The sequence below is a fragment of the Microtus oregoni genome, unplaced genomic scaffold (assembly GCF_018167655.1).
Source record: "Microtus oregoni isolate MIOR12 unplaced genomic scaffold, Mior012 000062F_ref0000492, whole genome shotgun sequence".
In the NCBI taxonomy this organism is placed as follows: domain Eukaryota; kingdom Metazoa; phylum Chordata; class Mammalia; order Rodentia; family Cricetidae; genus Microtus; species Microtus oregoni.
This window is the reverse complement of record NW_024543872.1, coordinates 2,480,327-2,492,781: the sequence shown is the minus strand read 5'-3', so window position 1 is coordinate 2,492,781 and position 12,455 is coordinate 2,480,327.

Below are 12,455 nucleotides of genomic sequence, written 5' to 3'. Positions count from 1 at the left end.
GGTATGGAATAAATCCACACACATGCTGTACAGCTCATGTTCTTTATTTATCTATTTTTCTGTCCTCTAATTTTCTTCCATATTCTAATTCTTTCTAGTTATCCTTTGTTTCAATTCTCTCTTGCTTCTTTGTTCACCTAGCTTAAATACATATTTTTTTTTTTTTACAGAAGGCTTGAGGCAATAAGAAAAAAGTTACAAGAGTTTCATCTCATTGGTTATAGCACATTACTTGGGTAAATGATAAGGACAGAGCCGTTTACCATGTCAACACAGGGTTTCGAGGGTTTCTGGTGTAAGACTGACCAGAGGCTGGGGCCACAGTGCCCAGCAGACAAGCTGCAGAGAGATCTGCACAGAGAGTCAGGTCTTATCAGCTAGGCTTGGTAAGCAAAGAATTGGCATGGTTTTTAAGGCTGCTTTGTGTTAATAACCTTGGTTAGACATCTGTGACTCTGACCTTGTGCGTATCTGTAAAGTTTTTCACTTATGATTCATTTACGGAAGGATTCAGCTAGTTTGAACTTTTTCTGAGGTAAAAATGAGCTAATTGTGTGTAGCTTGTCTTAGATTGGGGAGAAATTACTGTTCTTTTGTACTAGTCTGAATAAAAGGAACAAAGCAGGCTTTTACAGTCCTAATGGGACAATAGATCTGGTTATGAAGCATATCCTAGTATATTTTCTATATATCAGAATTATACAGATTAATGAGAAATTATCTTCCTGACCATCCATGGATATATGTGCCCATAAAATGGAGATGTAATCGTGAGATTACATATACACATGAGATTACACATACACATCACATGAGATTACACACTATAGTGCAGGTACTGGGGAGACACCATAGCTGCTTTTGCACATGTGAAATTACAGACAGGAGTGACAGAGTGGGTGGTCCCCTAGGCCCTGCCTGGATGGGGTTCTCCTCAATCAGAGAATCATTTCTCTGGTGGGTTGACATCTGAGGTCTGCTTCAACTCCCATAGCCTCTGACAGATAGCTTTATTAAGATTCTTTCCTTATATTCCTAGTTCTTGATCATTATTATGTTCAACTTTCTCAAGAGCCTTTTCTGCATTTATTGAGTTGATCATGTGACTTATATCCTTAAGTCTATTTATTGATTGATTCCACTCAGAGTTCCATCTAACAGTTCTTTATCAAAAGCAGTGAGGACAGGTATGCACACAAGGCAGGAACCTGGTGGCAGGAGCTGATGCAGAACCCATGGAGGGGTGCTGCTTACTAGTTTGCTCGACTGCTTTTTTATAGAACCCAGGACCACCAGCCCAGGAGTGGCACCACCCACAATGGGCTTAACTCTGCCACACTTATTACTAATTATAAAAATGCCTTACAGACGTGCCTACAACCCTATCTTATTGAAGCATTTTTTCTAATTGAGCTTCCCTCCTCTTAAATGTGTTTTGCTTGTGTCAAGTTGACATAATACTGTCCAGCACACTCCCCATGCCTCCTCTGTTCATCTCTCCTCTCTTCACAGCTGATAGATCCTCTTTCTCTATGTATAGTAGTATTATTTATTTATTTTTTTTAACAGAACTTGCCTCAAGTTTATTTGTAAAAACAGCATAAGGTCCTGAACATCTGCAAATACTGTGTAGGTGTTCACACCAGTCCATCTGTCTTCACACTGGCAGACTGCGACCTTTTTTATGGGGCCTTCACAGGGGCCTGGGCACCTTTGGGAGCCTGAGCTGCAGCTAAGGCCTCTGCCTTGGCTTGAACCTTGGGCTTTGTTTTTTGGAGCCTACGACCCCTGGCCATGTAGCTTCTAATCTTCTTCCCAAGCTTGGGGTGAGCAATTAAAGCCAGATGGGTGAGTTTGCGGGTGTGGCCCTTTGGCACCTTGGGCTTCACCACCTGGGGCTTCACCAGGGCCTTGATGGCCTCCGCACGTGCGCTCATGGCCTTTGCATTATTTGCCTGCATCTTCTTCAGGCCTTTCTTGTTGTGCTTCTTGGCAAAGCGCATGTTCCTCAGGAACTTGGGGTCAACCCCCTTGAGAGATTCGTATCTTTGTGACCGGGGTTTCTTGATGCCGTTTCTGTGCCATTTCCGGGACTGGTTGTGTGTGGTGTGGTTCTTGGACTTGGCCATGGCTGGACGGTAATCGGCGGCTCCCAAAGCGCCTGCGACCGGAAGAGTAGTAGTATTATTTTTTTAAGTACTATCTGCATTACTAGATTCGTGGTCTTGAACTACCTTCGCCTGTATTTGTTTTCAAATGTCCTTATTTCTCCACTAGTTTTAAAAGATAACTTTGCCAGATGATAAATCTTGTTTGGGAGTTACGTACTTTCATGGTTTGAAATAGATTATGCTTTCATGTCTTATAGGGTTTTTGATAAGAAATCTGGTGTTTTCTTAGGCTGTTTACCTTTGTAGATTTGTTAGCATTTCCCTTTCATCCTTTAACAGTGTTTCTTTAATTTATATTTTTTACATATCTTGACAATAATGTGTTATGGAGAGGTTCTACTCTTATCATGCCTAGTTGGGACTCTGTATGCCCTTTGTGTCTGGATGCTCGACTTGTCCATTTCTGTTATTGTTTCCTTTAATGGATATTTACACCTTTAGTTTTTAATCTTAGGCCTCCTTCTACCCTGTGGGTTCTTGGGTTGGTCTCTTGATTGTGCTCAGATTTCTTGGATGCTATGGTCATGCTTGTTCAAATTTTTTTTTCTATATTGATGTTTGAGTGCAGAATTCCATTGACTGTGCCCTTTATCTTTGGTGTCCTCTTTCTGCTTGGTTGAGTTTATGGGTGAAGCTCTCCATTGTGCTTTTATTTGGTTCACTGAATTTCTCATTTCTAATATTTACATTTGCTTTGTTTTTAAAGGGAAAAAAATCTCCATTTCCTTGCTCAGATTTTCTTTCATATTGCTTTTTCATCCATTTTACTAATTGCCTAATGCATTTTGATGACTTTTTCCTTAATTTTGCTGTCTTTCTTCTTTGTGTCCTGGATTTAATTAATTTGCTTGTTTGAAACCTTCATGGAGTCTTTGATAATTTTTTTCTCTAGTAAACTTTTGAAATTATCACCTTCCATTTTACCTATTTCAGTGTCTTTGAAATCTATAGCCAAGACATTTAGAGAGTTGTGGTACCTTGCTTTTCATGTTTATAGTACTTCTGTGTTGTGATTTATGTATCTGTTGGGATGAATGGTTTTCCAATGTTATTGGGGAAATCTTATTGGGAAGGCTGCTCTTGAAGACTCAATCTCCATTGCCACTTAGAGAAAAGAAAACATGTTTCTGTGACAGCAAAACCATCACACCATATAATATACAGAAATATACTTGCAGTGAGATGGCTCAGCTGGTAAAAGTGTTTTATGCACAGGCTTGACGTCCTGAGTGTGATCACAAACTCCTTGACAACCAGGATGCAGTGGCTTGCATTTGTAATCCCAGCATTCTTACATTGAGATAGGAGGTGGAGACAGGAGAATCATCTAGAAGTTTTGGCGCTAGGGAGCAGGGAGTATGCAGCATAGCAGAAACAAGAGAGACCCTGTCTTAGCAAGGTGGAAGGAGAGAACTGATTCCTGAAACTTGTCCTCTGACGTCCATACAAGGACACCTGTTCCTACCTGCTCACTAATAGTAAATAAAATCGAATTAAAAATTAGATTATAATGAAAGGGAATAAACATCAAAATCTTTTGAAAATATTAAGTGAAAGTACTGCTAAACGTGCAGTTAAAGAAAAAAGGAAGGGGCAAGGAAGAAGGCTCCTGGGGGGCAGGATGGGGAGGAGGCAGAAGAGGAGGAAGTGCTAGGAGCGACTTCTCTCTGAGTCCTTACAACTTGGAGATGGTCAGCTGTGGGTGTGTGTACTTGTGAACTCGTCTTCCCTGTACTCGTGCTGATGTTGAGACAGTATTGGACAAGTGCTCGATGTTCACTGGAGCTATCTTTACTCAAATAGCTTACCTTCTTTATATCCCAAGACCCACTGCTAGCTACACTCAGCTTTGCAGTCTGTGGGTGGGACAAACCTTCTTATCCTAGAGATTTCCCAGATCCTGCTTTCTGGGGTGTCTGATGCCCAGGTACGAGTGTTTCCTACATGTGTTCAAAATGAGGCAAGCAACCACAACACTGAGATCTGTGTAGGCAGAGGACCCTCTTCACGCCTTTGCTGTCTCTTGAACAATCAGCCTACTGGGAGATGCACTTTGGCTTTATAGCTGCGAAAGGCAGATAGTCCCATCTACTAATTACCTACTGCCAGAAGCTCGGTGCTATCAGACTCCTGGCCACCGCCAGGGTCAGGGCCATGCACACCACTCTCGGAGGCGAGCCTTCTTGGCCGGCACATTGCAGCACCTCCGCTTCCTACCATTCTCCATTACTGCTGCCAGAGCTGCTTTACTCTGGGGCAGAGGTAGGATAAATCCAGGCACCCTGCCTCATGGTGATTCCCCATTTTCATGCTCAGTTTTAAACAACGGGTTCCCTCTCAAGTTGGTACCCAGGCATGATCCTCCACTTCATATGGTACGACAGAATGGGTTTTCTCCGCTGACTGTCTGGAGGAATCAGTCTCACCCGGACCTGCAACTGGATTTGAGAGTTTGAAGGCTGTGGATTTGTTCTGGATGAGCATCCCCCGTACCTGCCCCCAGCCCCGTGTGCCAGAAGCAGTGTGGCTGGAGCTGAGCTCTGCTTGGCTCCATGTCCTCTCATCGTTTTCTCAGCTATTGTCATATAGGAGTTTGTCTTTGTCCAAGTACAATGTGAAATCTTTCTTGGAGATAAGAAAGACACGTGTTGATAAGTATTGACCCACATTAAAACAAAGGACTTTGAATTACAGTTCTTTCTTGGGACTTGGGGTGAGTTGTTCAGGATCCCTGGCAAGGAACAAATCTTCAGATGCCTATTTGCATGCAATCTGTGAGCTTGTTTCCATATAGCTCAAAACATCCCTGCTTATAATGCCTTCTACCATGCAAATATTATAACATAGTTGACATACTGTGTCCTTAGGGAATAAGGACAAGTGAGAGTCTTGTCATATACTCAGCTGAGATGTCAGCTTCCTTCTCACCGAATATTTGGTTGATATTACAGATGCAGAGCCCTCAGGCAGGAGACTGTCTGAAGTCTCTGTCTGTGACGTGGGTGAGAAGGGACTAGAAAGGGCGATTCTGGTGCGAAAGTTAGACTCAAGGAGAACCCTCCCAGGTTAGTCACGGTCTCCCAGCGTTGCACAGCCAGACTTGAGGGCCACATGAATTTCATGTCATTTCCAGTGCCTAGAGTTCCACTTATGACCCCAGCAAGGGCTCAGTTCACCCATTTTAAAATTTGGACGGCCCATGAGAAGGTCGTTCCTTCAGGATTTTTTGTTTTTTTGAAAAAAACTAGTTACTGAACTTGGGGCCTCCCTTGTGCTAGGCAACTGGTCTACCACTGGACTACATCCACCCCAGCCTTTGACAAATCCATCTTCTCATCTTTGAGTTAGGGTTTCCCCAAGTTTACTAGGTTGGTTTTGAACTCATTCAAGCCCAGTGTGGCCTTGAACTTGTGATCCTCCTGCCTCAGCCTCTCAAGCAGCTGAGATTTATAGGCATGCCCACTATGCCTAGTACATGTTCCCATTTTTAGGGTCTGTTATAGCCCCCCGTCAAGGGTCCCCTTAACCTTTTTAGTGGAAACCAACAACCTAAAACAAGACCAAATTCCTGTGGGGATGAAGAGTCAGACCAGAGAAGGACCCTTTCTTTGTGACTTTGCGACACACACAGTTCCCTCTCCCGGTCTGCTTTATGGTACCTAGAATATTCCTGTCTCCACAGGTTCCTTTAGGCACAACTTCCATGTTCCACCCTCTCTGTGCACCATTTCAGAAGCCAGAGATATACTGCTGGGGCTTAGCATAAGCCCAAGGTCCCTGTCACTGGGGATCCTAGAAGCAGAAAAGCAGACCTGAGCCCCAACAGTCTCTCTAAGCTTTTCTTGCTTGCTAATGGAGGTAACAGCGCCAAGGAGCATCTCCAGCAGCCAAAGGTGAAATGAATGTGGCTTGAAAGCCCCAGCACAGCACGGACGGGGTGGGGGTGGGGGACACAGTGCCAGAAAGCATGCTGGACTCCAGCTGGGGGAGGCTGGGCACATTGCTGCATTGCCAGGTCAGTCCTTGGTGTGTGCTGAAACCCCGTTGAAGCTGACCAGGGACCAGCGGACAGAAGAGTTTTTTTTCCTGCTTCTGTGCTTTGACTGGGGGTTGGATTTTTGCTGTTGAGAGTTTCAGGAGACTTGGGGTAAGCCCTTCATGAGGAGGAAAGATACATAGAGTCTCCTGCGATGTCCTCAGGAAGGACATGGCAGAGCACACACAGAGAGAGGGAAGGCACGTGGGCTGTGTCCTCAGCCTTGACCAGATCTAAGCCTTCTCTTATCTTCAAAGCCATTTCTGTGCCAGGGCCTGGATATGGGAAACTGCATTCATTCTCAAGGTGTCCGGCAGCAGGCTAATCTGGTTAAGGGCTAAGCAAAGAGTTGAAACATTGTCAACATTCCATCCTGGGCTCCGGCCATAGGGCTGCAGATTCTGTGAAGCAGTAAGAAAGGCAAGAATAACCCTTGGAGCTGCCGAAAAGGCTCGGGAGGTTTTGAATCAAGACATATTCCACCATACTGGGCAGAGCAGGGTAGGGGACAGAGCTCCGAGGCCAGGCTGCCTGGATCTAAATGCCGCTTCTGGCACTTTCTAACTGTGTGATCTTGTGCAAATTATTTAACACCTCCCTGCCTCAGTTTCCTCATCTTGAAAAGGATAGTGTATACACACACACACACACACACACACACACACACGCACACACACTCCTACCTACCTTATAGAACTAGTGAAAAAAATTAAAAAAAAAAAAAGCTAAAAGGAACGTAGTTAGGATGTAACAATGTACCAAACCGTAACTGGCAGTCTGGCAGGAGGATCAAGGGTTCAAAGCCTTGGCAACAAGGCTTCCTGAAGCTCCCTGGGCTATGTGAGGAGGCTTTTTTTACAGGTTTAGGGTGTAATAGGCACACACAGCTTGAGCCTACTCACTCAGCACTGTTTAATTCATGAGAAAAAGGACTGGAAAGTCACCAGACTGTTCTGGAACTATAAATAACACGTAGTCTACACTCATCGGGATCAAAAAGCCAGCATTTTGAAATGTAATGTTTCAAATTAAATTGCTAAGTTACCAAGTGTTAAAATGTTTTTTCAGGGGAATCTGGGGAATATTTTGACATTTCCACCAATATCCTTTCTCCGTGCTTGTGTCCTGGGTGCATCCCAGTGCCCACCAAAGAGACCTCTTTGATGACATTTGATTGTGGTGTGGGTTAAGCTTCCTTGGGAGGCGGGAACACAAAAAACCATGAACAGAACAGGCAACAAGAAAAAGGGGAAAAGTCAGTTTTAGTACCTCCCCTTTCTGTGGAAGCTTCTAGGGGTTCCAGAGCCCGTTTAAGGACTGCAAAGTCTGGGGCATCCCTGCCTGGAGCTCTGTACCTTGTGCTTGGAGCCCTGGTGTCTAGCAGTTTGTAGCCACCTCCCATCCCCCATCTGATCTTTCCCCCATCTATGACCCCCACAGGCTCTACAGGACCTGACTTAAGTTTTCCCCAAGCCCACTGATCGCTGCAGTGATATTTCATTTGTATTTTAATAAATAAAGCTTGCCTAAAGATCAAAGTAAAACAGCTGCCCTGGTCAACCTTACAGACCAGGCAGTGGTGACACACACCTTTAATCCAGTAGCCATACTAGTTTGCCAGGTAGTAGTGGTGCACGCCTTTAATCCCAGCCCTAGAGAGGAATATACGATGGGAGGAGACAGTTCTCACACAGTCTCATTCTGAGATTCCTGGAAGCAGGATCGCCATCTTGGACTGAGGTAGGGGTAAAATCTAGTGACTGACTGTTTTGCTTTTCTGACCTTCAGACTGAACCCCAATATCTGTCTCTGGGTTTTTATTAATTGTGCTACAAATAGCAGAAGTTGAGCAAAGTCTATGTGCTAACCAGCCAAAGGAAGAGCTCTGAGCTGAGTCCACGCAGCACAAAACGCAGCTGTTGCTTCAGCCGTCCACCTGTCAATTAGCAGACCGTCTGATACCCAGGTGTGGGAGCTGCAGACACAGACCAGAAAGACAGGCAGAGAAGCAGGCTGATGTGAAGAGACACGTTTTGTTTTCTCCTTCTATGCCCAAGGTGCCTGCTGACTTCCTGCCCTACCCTGGCTGGCTGCTCCCTAAGGCTGCACGGGGAAGCGAGCTTACAGCTCAGCTCTTTGTTTATGCTGTGCTGACCTCTAGAGGCTCCCAATTAAAAGGCATCCCTGAGGATCCACTTCACCTGGAGTCTGGCTGGGCTGACATCCACTTTGGGGGCTCTTTCCCTGGAAAAGGAAGGGCTGCCGCTTCTTCCACACTTTTGTTCTTTGGCTGCCTAATGGCAGCTTGCCCAGGACTTTCCCCCCGCCAAGGGCAGCTGGTTTGGGAGGCATTTCAACCTTGCTTCCAAACTCCCAGATGGCTAAGCCCGACAAATGGAAGAATATTTGGTTGCCCAATTCATCAGGACACTGAGCTAGACACCTAGCCCTGGTGCCTCCAAATGCTGGGGTGTAAGGTTTTTCCCCCCCCCCCTGTGCTATGAATCCACCCATGTGTGTTCAGCAAGCCCTGGGGATATTGTGGTACCCACCCCACCTGCCCAACTTTACTATGGAAACAAGACTGTTTATTACATCCCTAAGTGAGGAGCCCCGCCCTTCCCTCTTTGTTGTAGTTTGAATCCTGTGATCTACCAAAGGAGATGGCAAGCGTGGCAAGGCGGGATGTGCCATCTTCCAGCAGTGGCATTTGGGCTAACTCACAGCTGTGGGTCTGTGCTTGGCAAAGGGGATCCTAGGAAGAGGGGATAAATCAGAGAAAAGCATCACAACACAGGTCACCACTGTGGCTTTATGGGACTTTGTGGCACTCCTTCCTCTACAGCAGGGCCAGGTGTTCTGCCCCTGCTCCTCCCCCAAGGGAAATCAGAGATGAGGTCACCGTGCTTACTCTCACCCATGCGAAAACAAGGGGATGGTGTGTGTGTGTGAGGGGGAGTGACAAAGACTGTCAGGGACCTGTCTGGGCCGGACCCGTCTGTCTGCCAAATGATTTCAGAGATGGACTGTAATGAGAGGAGACGTGAGTCATGCTGTATCTGTCTCTGCATGTAAAGGGGCCAAGCTGCCTGTGTGATCAAGTCAGAGAAACAGGAATTTTCCCATGATAAAAATCTGTCTATACAGCCCTTCTGGAATCAGGTTTAGCCTAGAGAGGTTTAGAATGTTCACACACAGCCTTACTCTGGACTTGAAATCTCTGGCCAAACCCAAGGACTCCTCATGCCGTTACATAAACACACACTGCCTCAAGTCCGGCCTGCTAAGCCACTCTCAAGTCTAGAGAACCCCCCATTTGGAGGGGGGGGGAACTTATCTTTAACCAAAGAGTGAAGCTTGCCACCAACTTTTGAGCTCCTACTGAATGTCTGGATCTAGTGAATGACAGCAACTGGGAACAAAGGCGTTGAGGAAATGTCATCATGTCCTTATTAATCTGTCACAGGACACAGATTCCTAATTGTGCTTCAAAGGATTCCTAACTAGGTTGGCAAAAAGAAATTCTGACACATGAAACTAGTACTAGTTCAAAGGGAGATGATAAATTGCTAAACACTAGCTGGAGCCACAGTTAGATACACCTCCGGATCCACGCCTTTGATGTAACTGTCCCCACCCCACCCCGCCCGTGTCCATGGTCCTTGCTCTTCATTTATATATCACATAGAGTATTCTGTAACCTTAAACAGTGGAAAGAGGAAAGAAAAAGGCAAATACCATCAGGGCTAAAAGGCTCTTTAATAGCAAGCTTATGGTAATTACATCCTTGGATGTGGTCCTTGCTCTCAGGAGAAGGAGGAGGGAGCAGATGGGACAGGGTGCAGAGAGAATTTACACAGTTCTGTCTGAAGCATCTAAGAAAGGACAAGTTTTTGGCAACCCATTTCACAGTTTGTCATTTACAAGAGAGCTCTCTGAAAGGAAATATGAACTCGAAGAAAGCACACACACACACACCACACAGAAAATCTCCCAGCCCGGAAAACCAAAAAAACAAAGTCCCTTGCTTTTGTTTCTTCGGATTTGCTTCTCTGGAGGTGGCTGAAATCTTGCTTGTACACAAATTAGCACTGGATTGTAGCTGGGTTTGGACTTTGCCCAGCACTGACTGTTTATTTTAGTGCCTTTTAGAAAGCTGGCATTTGTATATAGAGCATCTGTCTAGGCCAGTTCAGAAGGTACCTGCTAAAATCAAATCTCAAGAAACAAAAACGAAAGGAAGGCCCAGGGAGATATGAGGACCACACTGCCAGCTTTCTCCCTAATACCGAACAACTTGAACACAGCCCTAAGCGGACTACTGTGGCTTGGTGCGGTCTTTAAGCTGCTCGGGATTATTCAGCATGGCAGTGTGGTAAATGGGGTTCCTAACATGAAATGCTCATGACCATTGCCACAGGCCACAGGCTGCCAGCATTCCTGCAAGTTTAACACCTACTCCATAGGAAACCTAAAAGACCTCAGCTTCTCAAGTCATACTAGCTACTGTTAAACCAAGTAACTGAGTTTGTACGAAAGAGGGATTTCTAATGCGAAAATCTTCTTGTGCACTTTTGGAGACGATGCAACAAGCCAGGTATGACATCTCCCCCTCAAGGCTTACTCTAGGGACAAGAGCCTTCATTTGAGTTTCACTGACAACAGAAGCACCAGCAGAGGAGAGAGCAGGCATGGCTCACGTTCTGCCAGCTGCCATTGCAGCCACTCTGGAGCCAGCACTCGCGAAAGCATGCTTCCCTAGCTAGCTGTGGATTTTATTTTTAGGGGAAGGAATTCCACCAGGTGTACAGGGCACCTACCGTGCCTTTGGCTTGGCAGGGGGGGCACTGTGAAAGTCACAGAGCCATTACCAGCATCCTCTAAACTTCCAGTCTCTGAGGAAAGCAGCTCTATAGAGACAGCTAAGAAAAGGCCGCTTGGTCCTGTACCCCAGGAAGTAAGTGTGGGCAATGTGCTTTGTTTACAACCCAGATGGACTGAGACCTTTCTCTCTCGTGGTCCCTGTTCATCTCCTCCAACCCACATTAAATCTTGTCCATCTCAACATTCCTCTCACTGTAGAAAACCCAATTTGATTAAACTGTTTCTCAACTGGTGAATTTTAACATGCAATAATTAAAACACTCCACTCTGGGATGATAACACCCCAGACACATTCTCCCTGCTCTGAGAAACTGAAACAATATTCAGAGCCATGCATTGTGCTAGAGAACAGGTCTGTCTGTCTGTCTGTCCTGAGCAATGGGGTCACCCCCGTTGTGCTTCAGTTTTCCTTAAGCACACTGCAAAACCAGCTCTGGCGGCAGCGTGCAAGGACAGTCTCATCATATAACAGACGTTTTGTGCTCTGGTCATGGGAACACAAAATACACCATGTGCTGCAGTAGACCCGGGCGTCACAAACTCCATGGGACTGAACCCGAGTGGTGCCAGGCACCGCATGGGGCTTCACTACCCTCCCTGGCTCTAGACTTGGATCCTTGAAGCCTGCACAATGCTATCACCAGGCAGATAGGAGGAACGTGTCTCCCTGGGTCACTCAGCGCTAGGATCAGGCTCTGTAGTGTTGGCAGGGCAGAATTCAGACTTCACAGCCGGTCATCGCGGTCAGCAGGCGATCAGTCCTTCCCTTGTGTGTTTATTCTCACTCTGTCTCCGTCCACTACCTACCAAGTTTTTCCGCTGTAACTTTTCAGGGCGACAAGACAAGCACACATCAGTTTACAGCTATTCTTCAAGCTAAGCTCCCCTCTTGGGTTAACTGCCAACCAACTCCAGAGCCTTTGGGAGGGGGCAGATTCCAGGCTCCAGGATCTGGACATCCACTGCCACCATATTCTAAGGTAGTGGCATGGTCAACATCTTAAGGACACCATTTTGGGCAAAATTCCAAATTATTTTCTTCCCATGTCCCTCACAGCTCTTTTCGCTCACATACTTCCTACGGCAGCCGCAGCAGGATGGTGTTTAAAGCTAGCAGAGCAAATACCCTTGTTTCGTAGGAAAGTTACATGACTTATCACTGTTTGCAGCCAAGGGCTGAGGTCTCCGTAGTCCTGGAATGCCTCTGTGGTCTTGGGAAGGGTCACACTTTTCTCACCGTGAAGCAGGCCCGTTTCCATAACTAACCAACCACAGGCTGCTTGCCTTGGGCCCCCACTGGGATATGAACGTTGACAGAATGGGGAGGGGTGGCTATGTGTGTGCTTGCACACACAGGTGCACAG